Genomic DNA, 19,892 nt, shown 5'->3' on the forward strand with positions numbered 1-19,892 from the left:
AGTAAAATTGTTATTTTCCTTTTTTTTAACTTTCTGAAGAGGGACAGATCAAATCGAAGATTTTCCACTGACAAATTATTTGTCATTAAATCAGAGGATTATGATCGTTGTTTAGAAATGACTGTCAGTACAAAATATCATTAAGGTGGTTAAGACGACAACCATAACATATGAAAGCCTAAAAAATATGAAACAACAAAGCCTTACTGCCCCCTTTCTACCACATATATCTTCTTTCAGCAACCAGAATAAAGGTAAATGAGATAGACGAGATGTGGTTATCTTTTAAAAAACAATACGTAGAGATATCTAAATGTGATGGATTGAGTCAGGTCTTCACCAATTATTGTGTCTGAGCTACTATTGTTACTGTTCTAGGGCTATTTTCACAAAAAGGTCTTACGACCAAAAATCGATCGTAAGTTATACTGAAATGTTCATGACTTACGAGTATTTTTTCTCGTAAGAATTTTAGTGAAATGAGTCGCTTTATTAGTCAGGTGTACCAAATACAGATATCATGAGAATTACTAGTCAGAGGCAAGCTTGGAATATTACTACCCGGACTCCTCTGAGAAACAGAAGAGGTAGTATTTAGCAATTATTCTCCGCAATTCAGAAAATGGCAGAGATAAATCAGGGCCAATCACACCTGTGACTTTTTTTACACATCCGATTGCAATGCATTACATCCAAACCAAGTTCCAAGTTCTTTCAACACACACTACCTGAATTTGATTAATACAAACTCTTTCAATCTACTGTCGTTAACTGTTCAGTATAACAAGCAATTCGAGGTGTATAAGTCAATGATCCAAGTCTTAAATTATGACATCCACAGCCATATATTTTGTTGTTCACCCGCCTTAATCTTCGTCCGACATAAGTGCTCGGCCATGACACTGGCCTGATTTGTCTGAAAATATCTAATCCGATTTGACATAGAATTTAACTAGATAGCTTTTTGAATTTATTTTATTAATTGATTAATAATATTCTTGATATATTATTTCATTCTTTGAAATAAAATTATTTAAAACATATACTTAGAAAGATTAAATAGATAAATTTCATTTGTTGCGTTAAATTTCAGTTATACCCGTAGAGGGGTTAAAAAGAGCTAAATTCAAAATTACTTGCACGTATCCATTTAAACTGAAAGGCATGTTATATTGACTTATGTAAAGACTCCAAAGGTTGTTGATCTGTGTGTGTCAAGGACCGTGATGATGCTATTCTGTTTACAGGATACCTCTGTTTGGACGCTTATCTGCCGTTTCACACAGAAGCCATACCTTCCACACCATTGAGTGGTTCACGTTGCGTTGTCATTCTTATAATTTTGAAATATGTTGTAGTCTTAGGCGAGTTTGCACTTTTATATAAAAAAAAGTTAAGCAAAGTTATAAAAGTTTTAGAGTAGGTACACTTTGTCATAATTTGATAAGATTGGATGCATGCCATGATAAGTGAAATTAAGAGAAATAAATCCATATAAGAATAATAAGTTCATTATTCAAGCCATGCTTATAATCACGAGTAAGATGTTCAAAGTTGGATTTCTTTTTAATAAACTTTGAAATGTGATAATCGTGCGGTTCTTACAATGTCATGTTACTCATTTTTCTACATAAACTGCCTTTTGTCATGCCTCTCTTAAAATAGTTAATAAAAAATATATGTCATCATGATGGATTCAGAGATAAATCATATAAATACACAAAATTGCGTCCTCTTTGGTAACCTAAACGTTAGCACTAAAAATACACGACGTCGCTGGCTGACAATTTCGACGTCTCCTGCCAATTTTGCCTGCAAGGTTATCGGCGTTATTTTTCAGGTGTATATATATTGCTTTAATATTTCGACCTACCTTAGAAAAATAATATTGTTTCGGAAATGTGTATCATAAATATCCCTCTCTATTTATTCTTTTGTTTTGCTTTTTGCATATAACAATATAAGACATTATTTAGACACAAAACCTTGGATTTACAAAATTTCTATGTACACTTGTAATTTCCGTCATACCTTGTCGTTTCATGATAATTTCATAAACTACAAACTGTTCTGTTCAAGAACTATTATTGATGATAATTAAATGTGTTAAAAGAGAGGCGGAAGATACCAAAGGGACATTCAAACTCATTAGTCGAAAATAAACTGACAACGCCATGGCTTTAAAAGAAAAAGACAAACAAACAACAGTACACAAAACCCAACATAGAAAGCTAAACTTAATACATTTATCAGTAGTTACACATGAAAAAAGATCATTCAATCAAGATTCATAAATTACTGTCATAAAAGCTTATACCACTTTTCTTCGCATTAATAAAAGCACTATGCTTATATTTTCATTATGGGTGAAATTGAAATCCAAACTCTTTTTCTGAAGTATACATTATCATTCCATTGGAAGGTGTTAAGAATATTTTACAGCATTATAAGAGGTTTGTTTTGGTGTTTTTATATTTTATGCCTATAGTATAGTGTCAAGTGCTTTCCTTTATTCTTGTATTTATTCTATCATTCGTTCTTTTTTGTACAGTTATTTATTTTACTGTTGGAGATAACCAGAGAAGATGCCTCGGTTTGAGATAGACCTAGGAAAACTAGTTGACCCCAGCCATAGGTTCATATTCCAAGTGAGAAACATCTCAGGTACAGTTATTGTTGACTGTTTAATTTTTTATGGCTTGATTTAAAGATCAAATTATCCAAAAATCAAACTGTTATTCGGGTGATGATTACAGTTGAAGAACACTTTACAATGATTTTGGAATTTTTGATAATTTTTGATCCAGTAAAAATGATTAAATTTATATGTGAAAGACGTGACATGTTACCTGTTTTTCCCCATGATTTTGGTTTTGTTTTAAGTGTCCTTTTTATTCTTCTCTCAAATTTCCAATATCTACTAAAATAACAGTTTTAAAGCGAGCCACATAGAGCATTTTTAATATGGTTGGTGAATGTTCAGAAATACCACCAAGTGTTGTAGAAACCTTACAGTATAGCTATGATGATTTTCTCGTACAGATTTAAAGACCTTTTAAAAAGATTCGGTTAAAATCAGAATACTTTCCATGTAGCGTTATTTTGTAAGTAAATAACTATATATGCAATATTCGTACTGTGTAGGAAAATATAAAATGTATTGACGAGCTTTAGAAACAGGGAAAAACGAAAGTCTCGCCGAGCTTTTCTCCTGTTTCGTTGCGAGTACACATACATTTTATATTTTCGTACACTGTACGAATATTGTGTTTATCCTGCAATTCAACATCGATCTTAAGGTGGCTCGGCCCTTTAACAGTGCGCATATTTTAACGCATGTTTCTAACGACGAGCTCCTTGGAAACGGTCGCTTTGAGGGGTTTTCTCAAAAATAGTTTTGACGACATTTGAACGCGGGCGTGTATGAAAGCACCCTTTCCCGATATCAACAAACCATGCAAAACGTTCTACAAAACATGAAATACGTACGGTCAGAACTACAGAGTGGTTTGTTCATTTTTCACATAAAAAGGACAGAATTATACATGATATATTAAAGCATAACATTAAAAAAAAAGAAAATATAAATATTGACATGTACGACGGTATCTGGTGCGTATATATATATATATGAAAATATTTTGCCAATGACTCAACGTTTAACCGTAAATAAAGGATAGCGATCGATGTAAACAACTACATGTCACCTTACGGCTTCATTGGCGGATCCAACACTTTTTGTAAGGGGGGCCCACTGACTGACCTAAGGGGGGCCGCTCCAGTCATGCTTCAGTGATTCCCTATATAATCAATCAAATTTTTCCCACAAAAAGGGGGGGGGGGGGCCTCAGGACCTATGGATCCGCCTATGGGCTTTCAAAAACAAGTAAAACCCATATAGTATGCTATTATAGTATAAAGGCATCGGGGTTCATCTGCACGCTATAAATAATAAATAAATAAATAATAATAAATAAGCGTTTTTTAGAGTCGGCAGAGTATACAAATAGAGTCAACATGAGCTCTAATGAGCTTTTATCCGTTTTATCCGTTTAGCGTATTATAACATTTTGTTACTGTCATAAATTTCTTTTTTACTTGACATATCTTCATTTCCAAGTATTGGTGGGATCTTATTCTGGAGTATGTGAAATATTTTCCCACTGCAAAATTTTGATAATAGTTACGTATTTTTTATTTGCCAAAATTTTTTGAACATAACAATTCTGGAGTATGTGAAATATTTTAACACTGCAAAATTTTGATAATAGCTAAGTATTTTTTATTTTCCCCAAAAAAATTTTGGACATTACAATTTTCAAACAAAGACTAAATACTTGACAGTTACACATAACATTTTTATTTAAAGATTTATATACTTTATCAAATAATGGGCACGAAAAATATATCTAACAAATTTTCTCGTATCATGATTCTATGATTTTTGGAACTCTAGTCCTATAGCATGAGACCTCGGGGCCAATGTTTTCTATTTATGATATTTTCCATTTACTTATTTCCATATTTGTTAATTTGTTAATTTTGCATTTTCTGTTGTATCTTTCAATATGCCAACGGAGTTCGCATTAAAAAAAAAGAGGAAATATCAGCGTAAAATATTTGGTTTGACCAAGTCGGGATTTTGCCTAACACATCCACAGTCTACCTGTCAGTTCCAAACACTACCAGTTAAAAGACATTATATATAAACAAAATCTATACTACTTACTAGGTTCAAGAAAAGTTGGCATTGTAATTTTAAAACTCCGACCAGTACACAGGAACGCTATATTAGTCGGTGATATTGCCAAACTCTAACTTTTGTCTTACTTTTTGACATGAGTTTTTTTTCAAAAGGGAAGCTAATAAGGAAAGTTCTCGATTTAAAAAAAAAATAAAGTGCAGTGTGTCATATCGGCAAGAAATATGTATGATAACTTTTTTAATGATGTGTGAACACTGGTTTGACCCACCTGCTAGCTGCAAAGAAACGTAATTATCGGCCTATGATGATAATATGGAGATGACTTTTAAATTTGAACTTTGGTGGATAGTTGTCTCATTGGCAACCTTATTTTCATATCGCAGGGTACGGAAATATGACTTCCCTAATCTGACAGATAATCCCTTGCTATGACAGGGTGTTCATACATCTGGATGTATAAATACCTCGGGGGGGGGGGGGGGGGGGGGGGGGGGGGGATCACTTCAATGCCTAATTGATTAGGGGTGCCGCTGGGGACCACCTTTTTCATATAATTTATATTTCAAAAATGTATCACTTTTCATATATTGCGTAAGTAAAAATGTAACCTTTTCCCTATAATGCTTGGGTTTCATGTAGTGTAATGTAAGACTAGAATACCAAAATGTTACAAGAGAAAATTTGGTTGATAAAATCACACCCGGGAACACCAAGAAAGATGACAGACGAAGAAGTTATGGAAACTTTATTGACCTTATCATACATTTTTGATAGTTTTCCCGACCTATTCATATATTTTCAAGCTTGAAAAGGCGACCTATTCCAACGACACTTCCTATCACCTTGAATATAGGAAGTGATCCCCCCCCCTCCCCCCCCCCCCCCCCCCGAGATAAATACGCAGCCTCGTAGGGTAAAATGGAGGAACTTCGTCCATACCAAGCATGCATTGTCCATTCATTTTCTAGTGGCAGCAGTCCATATAATTTGTGTTAACAAGAGTGCACAAGCTGAAATGTCTCACCTGCTTCACTAATCATCATTCATGATTGGTTTTATGTTGATATTCCTAAAGATAAAGTTTTACTACAAGTATCAGAAAAAAATAATATTATCAATGATCATGAAAATGATCAGATAAACCAATCCAGGCCAGCCTAACATAATGGCGGAACCAGAATTTTTCATGAAACCAAGTAAACTAAACATTGACCAATGAACCATGAAAATGAGGTCAAGGTCAGACGAACCATGCTAGGCAGGCATGTACAGCTAACAATTCTTCCATACAACAAATATAGTTGACCTATTGCTTATAGTTTAAGAAAAATAGACCAAAACACAAAAACTTAACTATAACCACTGAACCATGAAAATGAGGTCAAGGTCAGATGACACCTGCCAGTTGGACATGTACACCTTACAGTCCTTCCATACACCGAATATACTACACCTATTGCTTATAGTATCTGAGATATGGACTTGACCACCAAAACTTAACCTTGTTCACTGATCCATGAAATGAGGTTGAGGTCAAGTGAAAACTGTCTGACGGGCATGAAGGCCTTGCAAGGTACGCACATACCAAATATAGTTATCCTATTACTTATAATAAGAGAGAATTTAACATTATAAAAAATCTTAACTTTTTTTTCAAGTAGTCACTGAACCATGAAAATGAGGTCAAGGACATTGGACATGTGACTGACGGAAACTTCGTAACATAAGGCATCCAGATCTTCCACCTTCTAAAATATACAGCTTTTAAGAAGTTAGCTAACGCCGCCGCCGGTTCACTATCCCTATCGGGCTATGTCGAGCTTTCTGCGACAAAAGTCGCAGGCTCAACAAAAACCATGAACATGAGGTTAAGTTCAGATAGACCCAGCAAGACAGGCATATTTGTTTTTCATTCATCATTTGTACATAAATCATGCCGCTAGTTTTCTCATTTGAATTATTTTAAATTGTACATTTGTCATTTGGAGGTCTTTTATACCCAACTATGCAGTATAGGTTTTACTCATTGTCGAAGGTCGTATGGTGACATTTAGTTGTTTATTTCTGTGTTATTTGGTCTCTTGTGGAGTGTCTTATTTACAATCATATCACATCTTTTTACTTCATATTTCAATATATACATTTAATAATCATACCATACACCAAATATAATAACCTATTGATTACACAATGTAGCATGTTAAAAGAGGACTTACCATTGACCAATGAACCTTGCAAATGAGGTCAATAACAACTGCCAGACAGACATGTACTCCTTACATTTGTGAATCATTGCATACCTATAGTTTATCTACTACATGTACTTTTAGTATTAGAAAAAACACAAAAACACAAAAACATGACATTTAAAAATGACCTATTGCTAACAGTATCTGATAAACAACCCTAATCAGGCAACTTTAACCTTGATCACTGATCCATGAAATGAGGTTGAGATCTTTGTAGCAATCTATATCATTTGAGTGCATATCTAAATTTACAAAACAATATTAATCTGGATCATTGTGATGCTGTAAATTTAGAAATTATTGTGAGGTTTTTATTAATGCAAAAGGTTGAATATCACAATAATAAGAACTTGCATTCTGAAAACTGAATTATAGATCTTTATGCAGATTTGTTTTTGTAATCGCAATAATTAAACTCGCAATTTAGTCCATTCGTCAAAAATCGCAATAATAAATGCATGCAATAATTTCTGAATTTACAGTAGGTAAAAATGTTGTCAGTTAATAGTGAGACACAAGTTTTCCCAGACAATATATAATTCTTTTGTTTTTTTGTTTGGTTGCTGTCTCATTGAACAAAACTGTATTTTATTTCTCCTTTTATCCAGAAAATATAACTTTTGAAATAGAAACTGAATAGCATATGGATGGAAAACAACTGCCAAATGTTGTAAAATAATTCAAGTTACAATTTAGGTCAGGGGTTGATGAGGTAAAAGATGAGGCAAAGACATGTTCATTTACCACAACTGCCACTTGGTATTATGTTTTCCAAAATTTACAAATCTCATAGCTACCTTCTGTATCAAAGACAACTGCATATATTGCAGTTTGCATATCATGAATTGTGTTTGCAGCAAAATTCACTACAGACAGCAAAAAAAATTAAAGTGACGCCACCAAAATTCAAACTTGATCTGTGTTTTATGATAATAAGCATTGTGTATAAGTTTCATAACATTTGGTTGAGGCAAAACTGAAGTTAGAGAACGGAAACTAAAAATTTTGCAATTTTTCCATTTATAAAGGGGCATAACTCTAGAACGGTTAAAGTGACGCTACCAAAATTCAAACTTGATCTGTGTTTTGTGGTAATAAGCATTGTGTATAAGTTTCATAATATTTGGTTGAGGCAAACTCAAGTTAGAGAACGGAAACATTTTGGGACATACGGACGGACGGACGTACGTACAGACAGACAAGGGTAAAACTTAATGCCCCCTCCGCTTCGGCGGGGGCATAAAAATTAATTCAGCTCTATTAAAATTAATTTTTTGAAACATTTTTTATTTTTATTCATCAAATGTCCATGAGATCAAATTTATAAAACATTTATTAGTATTGTTAATTTCAATATACTAGTAATTGTTGACATGAAGACATCATGTACATGTATAATTATTATCTGATCAGCTCTATATTTTCATTATTTTTATATCAATATTAATCTTCAGTGCTTTTTATAAGACTCAATAATCTGTACTCATCATTGGGACATACAGGTAGGTAAAGTAGGTCTTTTTGATCTTGGATTTTTTTTTATGAATTTTGACCGCACTAAACATGCTAAAGCATATAGTTCCAAATTATAATTGATCTTGGCTTCCTAAGTGGATTCTGACAACACATTGCAAATAGACACCAAGTGTAGATGATCTTGGGTTCTTTCATATGGATTCTGACAGTACTTTGATTATACATGTAGTTCCAAGTATTGTTGATCTTGGCTTCTAATGTTGGTTGTTCTTAAGTTTCAGCACTTTACATATAGTTCCCAATTGCAAGACAAGATGATACTGGCTTCTCCTGTAAATTCTATCAGTACTTTGCCAATAGTTTCCAAGTAAAGTTGAACATTCCAGGATCTTTCACAACAAATCACTCCTTCCTCTTACATGTACTTAAAGCCTGAAATTAAATGTCAGAGTAATTCTGCCAGAAATTCAACCATGATTGACATTTAAAAGCACAATCTAATTCATATTTTAAATATAAAATGGGGAATGTGTACATGGGACACAGATGATTCCCCCGCTTGCATATAAAGTTATAAAGGAACATAACTAAAGAAAGGTAAGAGTGACACTACCCAACTTTTTACTTGATCTGAGTTTTGTTGTAATAAGTAATGTGTTAAAGTTTCATAACATTTGGATGAAGCAAACTAAAGTTAGAGAATGGAAATAAAAAAATCAGCAATTTTTCCATTTGTAAAGGGGCATAGTTCTAGAACAGTAAAAGTGACACCACCAAAATGAAAAAAAATTCAAATTTGATCTGTGTTTGTTGGTAATAAGCATTTTGTATAAGTTTTATAACATTTGGTTGAGGCAAACTGAAGTTAGCGAGCGGAAACCAATTTTGGGACGTACGTAGACAGACAAGGGTAAAACTTAATGCCCCTCCGCTACGGCGTAAAAAAATGAAGAATTTGTGGCAACAATAATGAGCAAACAAAATAAAAGTACATGCACAGCAAGTGTAAATAGTGATTTTGTTTTTAAATGTTATATACAGACTTTTCGGGGCATGCTGTTTCGCTGCCAGGGACAAGTTATTTCTCTGCCTAAAAATTCTGAAATGCAGTGGAGCTACATTTGTACTCCTCGTCAACCAAATCATGCTGAGGTGTCTTGTACCTTGTTTGGAATATGGGATACACAAATTTTGTATTTAAAAATACTAAGCACAAAACAATAATGAATTTTTCAACTTAAATGTATGCGTTATTTGGTAAACAAGATAAGCCCTACGTGTATGCATGGTATGTTTAAACCTGATACTTAACGTTATGAAAATTTTTATACCAAAGAGAGACAAATTGTGATCAAGACAAATCCATCAATAAAATGTTTACAAATTAGGCCATTCATATTTTCAAAAAAACTAACGAAACAATCGAACCTCATGAGCGGGTGGACAGGGGTAAGGGAACATGGGAATGAGGGATCAAGAAGCGAGAAAAGGGGGTATTATATGCATGTCCGTTAGTAAGCCTGGTCTGAAGTGAAAATAAAAGTAACTAATTTGGTAGAAGTAAATCTAATACAAAAACCCTTTGATCTCGTGTGAGTCACTTTATTTTTTAACAATAAAAATAAACTTAATATATCTTTATTTTATTGTGTTATCGGTTATAGAACTATACTAACAAAAGCATGATTTACATGATTTAGATTAAAGGAAGGGTACAAACAGACTCAGGGTGCGAATGTAAAAGGGATGAACGTGAATTGGAGCGAACATGATTTTGGGTGAAAAGACAAGAATTCGAAAAGAGAGTGGGGGGATGAATAATCTGAGAAATATATTTTGCCATTTTTTTGCCTGGAGCAATGGGGATGGAAGTAGAAGTTAGGGGAGAAAATTTTAGAGTAAAAGGGAAGAGAAATAGAGGATGGGGAGTGGGAATCATGTTGGACTACATGAACCCCTGTCGGAGGGAAGTTATGCCTTTAATGCTTTATATGGGGTACACCATTTTACTAGTCATTAAACACGTTAACGATAAATATTTTACTCCATTTGACCCTAACGTGGCTATGAAATTAGATTTTACGAATGACGATATAAAATCAAGACTCATTTGACGCTAACGGTAGATGCTGAAAATCATGAAAATGACCATGCATCCCCTCCACTTTGTCTTTGACTGTTTGACACCGATATTTTTCAAAACAGCCTATACATGTTCAAAACTTGCCAGTTAACCAGTTAACAGGTTAAGGGTCAAGTAAACACATCAATAAGATACCAGCCATAACGATTATACATAGAACAGAAATTTAGCCCATGCAAGGTTTCAGCCGCAGTGATTTTCAACAGTAGCGAGTATTTTGAGATAACCCCGCACTTTGTATTTTTCGTGATACTGATAACATTTGGCTGTCTAATATATTAAAATCTATGTTTTCTTATGTAATGACTCTACCTTCATCGTTGTCTATTCGCCACTATGTCTGTTATTCATGCACATGGTCGTATTTAACAGTGCAGTGTGCTGCTCAGCAATGGCGACCCTGAAATTTCTGTTGTCCGATTATGGCGACAAATTAGAGGGAAGCAACTCGTGCCAGACAAAATTACCGTATTTCACCAAAATAATCAAAATTTCGCTTTTTTATAACAAACAGTAAAATGTTAATCACATTTATATTCAGCTATCGTTCATTGATATAATTACAAACATTATTTTATTCAAAGACATCAATAAAAATTCACAAGAAAGTAATAAATGGAGTGCATTGAAATCAGGCCTCATAGGGTAGAGGGGTTAAACAAAAGCTCGTAACTTTTTTAAAAGCCTGGTGACCCCCATTTTATTTTACCTTAAAATGCTCGAAAAGTTCATAGCTTTGACATATCCGTTTTTAAAAAAAATCTACCGGTGAAATTTTACGAAAAATCGATTTAACCAATATTTTTAGCCTTAAACTGAAATTAGAAAATGCCAAATTTAGACATAAATCTGAAAATAAAAGGATTTTAAAGTCTAAAACAACCAAGGTGAACGTTTACATTTCAAATTTAATTGTTTTTTCACATAATAATCATACTGACATGGTTCTAAAAGTCTTTGAATTTGATGTAGTCGTTATTGTTGTAAGGGTGGAAACGTTTGGAAATAGGGTCAAAATAGCACATTTCGCTTCCATTTGAGGGGAAAACGAGCCTGGTGACCCCCTTTTTTTTTGGATTCAGCATAAAAAAATCTACAAAATATGTGAAAATAAAAAAATTCTACCGGGGGTCCTTATTGGGGTGAGCCACCTTAAACGTATAGGTTTTTCCATCCAAATTTTTGAATTTGTTTTTGAATGAAATCAACATGGCTAAAACGCGGATCACAATGAGGACCCCAAATTGAGCTGTGATGTAAACAGTAATTTGAACAGGAATGAACGTTCGCAACAGAAGTAGGATAACAGGAGAGTAAAAACGTCTATTATACGTTTATATCGTTCTGAACATGGATGAACTATTTTCCATGGAACATATAGCAAACAATAATGAATTAATCACTGTCAAATTCAGTAGTTATCAGCCCAAAGAAATACAACAGGCTTGACCATCCATCTTAATGAAAATGTGTTTACGTGCAAAATTGGGTCAGAAACGACTCAATGGATTAGCATTGATGCACGTGCATTGTGGTTTATACTTAGATCATGTTGACAATTTCGGTCCAAGAAATCCAAGAAAAAAATGAAATAAGAATTTTGAAAATCATGTGCAACTAAAACTGAAAAACTTGCATACTGTTTATTTGAAGCAGTCCATGTTGTTTGATTTGAACTACTGGAAAAAATATGTTCCTTTATAACGGCGATTGTACTTTCACTTTCAACTCTCACATTGAGTGTTGATTCAAAACAACAATATTCTGAATATTCTGAATTTATGTTTGAATAAAGTTGTTTTGTTTATATTTCTTGTTTGATAGTTTTAGTTTTGCATGAATAGTTTGCCATATACAGATTATGGCACGCACTAACCACTTTAATCAATTATTCCTACTTCATCTCAGATAAACCAGGATTATCTCAGCTTAAAATGAGTAGGTTTTGTTTTAGCTGCTACCTTGTCTTTGCTTTGCTGCTGATTTATGTTTGGATTTTTGACAGAATTCATTTTACTTTCGACTTTTTATTGTTTTTTTTAATCTAAATGTTGGTAGTGAGTTGAGACACCTACACAGCGTATCGGTAAACCAATTCGTGATGTTGACCGTAAAACTTGTGAAGTGTTGATTTCTGACGTTCTTCTTCATATTTCTGTTAGAACAGTCATTGTGTAAAGAGCAAACCAAAGCTAACAAACCAAAATTGACGGCGGCAAATCTTCAAATGCATTTGAAAAAGAAATATGGGCTGTTTTTGACAATACAATGCACATGCATCAGGTACTAGCTTCATAAATTCATGCAAAATTACTGAAATCTTCACAATTTTAGCATTTGTGCTAATTTTAAGACGTTTTTGTCTAAAATGGAAGTGGCTGCATTTGTGTTCAGTCTTAATATTTAAATATATGTTGCATTTGATGATAATACATAATATATATAAAGGTTGAGACCGAACACAAATGCGGCCACTTACATTTAAGACAAAAACTATCTGAAAAGTGACGTTTTATGGCATATTTGATAGATTTTCCATATTAAAGCTTAAATGTGAGCGTCTTTAATGACCAAATCAGTTCAAATCTTTTACATAAACTAATGGAATCGACTGAAGTAGACACTTAAGTGTCTAAAAAATGTCAAAAATCTTTTATCAGATGTACTTCGAATTTGAGGCCAAAACTAGCTCTTACCGGACCTTCTCCTTTGAAATAAAATAAAATTCCGCGAAACTTCATGATTGATTTAGATTCATAAACGTCATGGCCAAACGTGACATCATACAGATGAAAACTACCACACTGAACGTTATTATCATACTTTTACGATTAAAAACGGCGTTCTTTGAAGTAGGTTTTGTTTTATTTTCGATTATATTGTAGTAATCGAACATTTGTTGGTCCAATCAATTCAATTTGACTGCTCACTCCTTAGTTACGATATGTCAATTATGGATTTGACGGAAAATTTTAGCCAATGAAAAAAAATGTTTCATAAAAATTGCATTAGAATGGTCGTTCCATAAGCAAGCAATATCAACAAATTTATCATTTAAAGTATCTTGCAATTCGTTTGATGTGTTTGAGCTTTTGATTTTGCCATTTGATAAAGGACTTTCCGTTTTGAATTTTACTGGCAATTTGGTGTTTTTGCTATTTTTACTTTTTGCTAAAACGTTATAAATAATGACGAGGTAAATTTATTCGTGTGACCTTTCGAAAGCGTTAATTAAGGTCATTTGACACAGAACCAAATGTTGACGGTGACCATAGAAAAGGATCAAATTTCAAATCATATATTGTCCTACATTTTCATCTATCTCTAACAGAATTATTCGAAGTTACATTTAAATTCAAATGTAGACGAAACATCCTGTCAAACAAACAAAAATAACGGCATAGAATACACACAGGCATATCAAATCTAAAGCATTTGCCATATCCTTCCCCGTTATGTTTACCTCTATTTCATCATTTATTTTCTTGTGGTCTTCCGTTAGAAATACAAGTTTACGTTTCTTCTTCAAACTCCATTTTGCCAATCTCTTCAATGGGGATATAATTTCCTCTGCAGGTTCCTCAAAATAATATTTAGACACAACTATGAAACTAACCACGATAAGACCACTAAGTGAAATGATTGTTATTATGACAGCTAAAAGTACGCACATTGGGTAGGAAGATGTTGGCATAGCGGCGGACACGAAAGTTAAAAATATGGCATAGGAAAGTAATATTGTCATTGCTAGAGATACACGTTCACCGGATTCCGCTGGAATAACGAAGGCCAAGGGATTCAAGACAGCAAACAACACCAACCATCATCCCTGCAAAGGCTGATGCTTGATTTTAATTTTACGTTGAACGTGCTAAAATCGTTCTTTGTCTCAACAAATGTTGAATAATCTAAAAGGGTCCAATCCGAATTCGGTGAATACCAGTCTAACCTTGCTTGGTTGGACAAAACATACATTGTTAACATTTGTAGGACACTTCGCCTTCATTATTCCTCCTGGACTTTAGTTAACCTGTTCAGTGTACAATAGAGTAGAGTAAAACATAACTTCAATTCCAATAGGTTCCATTTCATCCACCGCGTTTGCAAGAAACATAAGAAGTGTCCAGATGTCAGATGGGTCTATATGGTAATACCATACAAGTTGTCAAAAAAACAAGACTCCCATTGTAGTGCTGTGTCAGTCCAATTCAGAATCAGAGATCCCATAATGGAAATAGTTTCGTCAACTTCATTGATGGATATGTTAGAATTTAAGTAAAAGTCTACCCCGACATCAAACTGTTGAGAATGGTCAGCTTGTGGCATTAATCTTTGGGTGTAGTTTGTTAACAAATGTAAATAAAGATTTTGTACGGTAGCGTGACTTTGACATTGTATTCCAGAAAGAAAATATAATAACACAACTAAAGATGTCATAGACGTACCCCTCATTATTCCGTAATATATGAAAACAATTCGCCTAATCCAAATTTTCACTTGAGAATACTGCCCTGAAATTTATCTCAGCTGATAAATGCCTTCTTATGACTCTGAATTTTATCACCAAAGTCAACTTAGGAGCGCTGTGATTGGCTGTAAGGGTACAATATATTTTTTTTATTTATCTATGAATAACTGCAGTGTGTATATTTACAATATAAATTTTGAAACCCATCGTAATATTTTCTTGAGAATAATTCGAAAAGACTTAAAAAATTTCATAAATTTGATGTAAAATGACGGTGGGCATGGATAACATAAACAAGTTCCGTTGGAAGATGGTCATGATACTATTTGACTTCAATTTCTAAAACAGAATAATAAAGTACTAATACCACACATAACTGTCCAGGTTTTTATCATAAAAAGTGGTAAATTTAGAAAATGTTAGTATTGTCGCCTATGGCAGAATAAATACTACCGTTTTCCCTGGAATTGATCTCTTTTTTGTCGGGGCTTTTCAGACAGAAAGAGGTTGTTACCAAACGATTGTTCTTTATCCAAATATTTATAAATTTCAAGAATTAAGGAGCTCGAGTAACTATGTTGTTCTTGAAAAAATATGTAAATTTATAAAAAAATATAAATGTGAGGCTCGCTCCTCCTGGTTAGTTTGTAATTCAGTAGTAGCACTTTATATATATATGTCTATATTGTTCCCATGTGCCTTAATATTAATTTAATTGTTTATATATATATATATTATGTGTAACTATGTAATTTGTAGTTAATGAGTAAAAATATCGATTCATTCATCAATTTATTTTGATATGAAGTATTTCTACATAGTCTATCATGAAATGCGTTTGATATTTAATTAAGTTTAATTTATTGAATATTGACCCTTCGTGAATCGACTCTTTGGTGAACACTCACAAATACAGAAAGGAAGGCATATGAATGATGCGACAAATTGAACATACCTGTGATTATCTGTGGCAATATTTTCCTTTTACGTTCACTTAGTCATGATAGTTCCATAGTAATGATACTACATTATGTTTACTATTAATGACCCTTTGTTCAGTAGCTACATGTATTATAAGCATCATCACATTAGAATCAAAATATGAAGTCATCAAGTTATTCTCAATTATTCTACAAAATTGTGGTAATACAGTCAGCGTTGATAGATTAATTGATGTAGATGTAACGCGTCGTCGCATGCAGCGGCTGTGTCGAAACGAGATATAATTAATATAATATGATTAAATATAAAGCAAAAAGCCTATAAGTTATGTAAATTAAGGCGACTATATGTAGAATTATAAACAAATGACAGAAAGCTCATTAAAAAAAATTAAAACATAAAACAACAACTTGAGAAAGCAAACAGGTCTTTACGACGTGCAAGCGATTTTCAGATCTATCGGACAGTCACTTCTTGTTTTACAACACTTTTATCTTTATTTTTTATTCTCACTGCGCATGGAATTTTTCGTCTATGTCGAATACCGAATGAGGGTATACTTTGCACCATCTTTTTTTGTGCACCGTCTTGTTTTGCACAATAACATATAACGTATAAGAGTTTGTTTAATGCAACATTTTCCCTCACAATAATGGTCAGGTAAAGGTTGGGAACTATAGACCTTTTAGTATTTTTCCAGTGACGTCAACGTTTAGTTGTTCTTTTGGAGGGCAATAATACGGACAATATAAGAGCATGTTATAATGTACTTTTTGGCATATTTTTCATCTTCTCGTCAGCCTTCTACATCAGGATATCCAGGATTTGTTCGAAATACAGTTTTTATGATTCAACACTGGAGATAGCAATTGGTGACAGCATACTATCGTTGTTCTCTTGGACTACTTTGACTGCTGAATCATTATTTGCTATTGTTAAAATCTGAGGCATAGAGTTTGATAAAAATAAGAATTTGTGGTATGAGTGCTAATGAGACAAATCTCCATCCATGTCACTATGTATAAAAAGTTAACAATTATAGGTCAAAGTGCGGCCTTCAACACGGAGCATTGAATCTGCTTTAAAACTCATAGCATGGATGAAGGCCGTACTTTGACCTATAATGGTTTACTTTTACAAATTGTGACTTGGATAGAGAGTTGTCTCATTGGCACTCATACCACATCCTCTTATATCTATAAATACTAATCTGAAAACAAACAATGTGTAACATTAATTTAATACATTTTTGTACATGAAAAAGAAATACAATGTATTCTATGGACAGTGGTTGATAGTATTTTCTTATATGCTCCTTTTCAATTTAACTTTGATAGCGCAATGTTAAACTACACTGACAACATTGATTTGTGATAATTAAATTCAGGAGGAGGTTAATGTAAAAGAAAGTTTGATTTAATAAATTGGTTTTTCTCCACCAGATGAAACATAATTATGATATAATACAGGCAGTTGCCATAGGTTATAAAACAAAAAAACAAAATATTTGTTTCAATATGGATGGAAATTTAATATCAAATAAGAAGAGGACAAATTCAAAACTCTTGAATGTGCCTATTGGTAGGTAGCTTACGTTCACCAATGATAATTCTAATATAAATGTCAGCAATCAATGATCAAAGAAAATACGTAAAAACTAGTCCAAGTCCTCTCATAAATTTAATAAATAAATAGTTTGATAGTTTAAGAAGATGCGGCGCCGACAGATCTTAAATTTGAAACAGTTAAAGTCTCTTGTAATTTTAATGTTATCGAAATTATTGAACCACTGCATGTATATATACTAAACTAAGTCATGTATGCATGTTTTTTAATATCTATTATGAATCTATAACATATTATCGACAAATAATAGTTCACTCAGTGATTGTTGATTGCAAGCTAATAAACTTTCGAGTGTTTTGCCGCAGTTAACTGGATCGTGACATTGATAAGCAATCAACACAGAGCAAGGGCAGCACGTGACAAATAAGTGAGCTTGATTTTATTTATATTTTCCATGCGTTTCCATTTGATTCCTTAATAGTTGTTAAATGATTTGTTGTATGTAATTTTTTTTTAAGAATCAGTTATTACAATTTACCTTCAAGCGCACGTTTGTTTACATTCTCCCATCACGATTTCTAGCTCGCACTTGCGCTGTGCGGTGGCCAAAGTTCTAGCGAGAGGTCTTGTAGTTAAGGTCACTGCATACGGGAAAATATCGGCAAATTAGGTTACGGGAAGACAATAACTCAATAGCAATACATTTATGAAAATTTTGATAAGATAAAGGATTTTCTTTAACAAGAAAGTTCACGTACACTTGTTGTATAGTAAAACTTAGCCATTCAAGTATGTAAAACATATTCAACTTTTAAAAAAAAATTTAAGTTTCGTATGACTTTAACATATCCAGCTCAATAGTGATTTGACTTCATTTAATAACACCAATTTAGATGCCATGCATGCAATTAATGATTGCAGGTTAATGCTTCTATTGCTTTAAATATATGTGCCTGTATTTTCATGCTGATTGTAACATTTGTTTACTTTCGTGTGATTATATTTTGTGTAATGTATGTGAATGTCAGCATTGTTTGAATGGCATAACACATCTTTCTTCAATTCTCTATTCTATTTAGAAATTATCAAGAAACAAAACTATATGACAAAAGGGATTTCAGCTTCCGTATCGTGAACTTTCCATTTCTATGTAGCAACATTTCAGCAGTGCCATACAGTTGAAGCAATATTTTAGAGTTTGAGTTTCTTTACAAAGGGTTGCTGCTTACAAGGAAGCTATTAGATACAGGGTTTCAAGCAGTAAAGTGAAAGTCGTTCCTTCCAAAGATTTTCGGACGCCATCAATCTTGAGCCGGGTGACTACTTTGACTTATATCGAATATCTGTGTCACAGATAACAACGGATACGTTCCAACTATCGTGACTTTTTTCCTTGATTGTGACATAACCGTGAATTAAAACTTATCATCGAATTTGTAGTTACCATGATTTCTGCTTAACTTTCCTGAGCACCTGTGATCACCACCAGGTTTTGATGAGATTCGTGTTGCTCAGTATTCAGTGTTTATTTGGTGTTTTGTAGGCTTGTTTGTCTTCGTTGTTTTTCGTTTTGTGTCATGGCGCTGTCAGTTAGTCTTCGACAGCATATGCTTCAACAAAGTATTCAGAGAAAACTTGCAAAAGTAATTTGTCAAAATGCACTCCAGAAAAGGATTTTATGGAATAGAAATAGTAGTTCTTTATGGCAAAGAGATCATGATTGAAATATCAGCTGCATGAAAGCTGTCAAAATTAGGACAATGTAAATAGCTCTCCACCTTAATTGTTATTACACTACTTGTCTGAAATCTAACTTCATTACCAATACAGATCAATGAAATTTAACAATAGATATAAATCTATAAAATAATCTAGTACGAAATGAAATATAAACTTTTAAGTTAATTAATGAACAAAGTTTTCTTTAACATAACAATAGATTGCAAACCAATCTCATGAAACCTAGACAAGTTCATATATCATTATAATAATATTTCTTTATACGCAGTTAGTTTGTACAAAGTTTGTCAAAATAAGCTCTAAAACATCGCTTGTGTATTAATGACTTGTAAGAGAATAATGCGACTTCATGTGAATCCGTATTCGTGTGACAATTTTACCCGTTAGCTGAACTAGGCGTGTTCGTCTATTAAAAGGAAAAGAATGTCAACATTGAAAGTGTAAAAAGGATGAACCATTTCGTTGACAAAAAATCATTCTTATACAGGTAAAAACGATGATTAACTTTTTTTTAACCTATAACATTATATCAAACAGACCTAGAAAAATCCTATTGCACGTGGTCGCTATCTATTTATATTTATATTTATGTTTATATCGGGT

This window comes from Mytilus californianus, unplaced genomic scaffold (assembly GCF_021869535.1).
Source record: "Mytilus californianus isolate M0D057914Y unplaced genomic scaffold, xbMytCali1.0.p SCAF_4, whole genome shotgun sequence".
NCBI classification, from domain to species: Eukaryota; Metazoa; Mollusca; class Bivalvia; order Mytilida; family Mytilidae; genus Mytilus; species Mytilus californianus.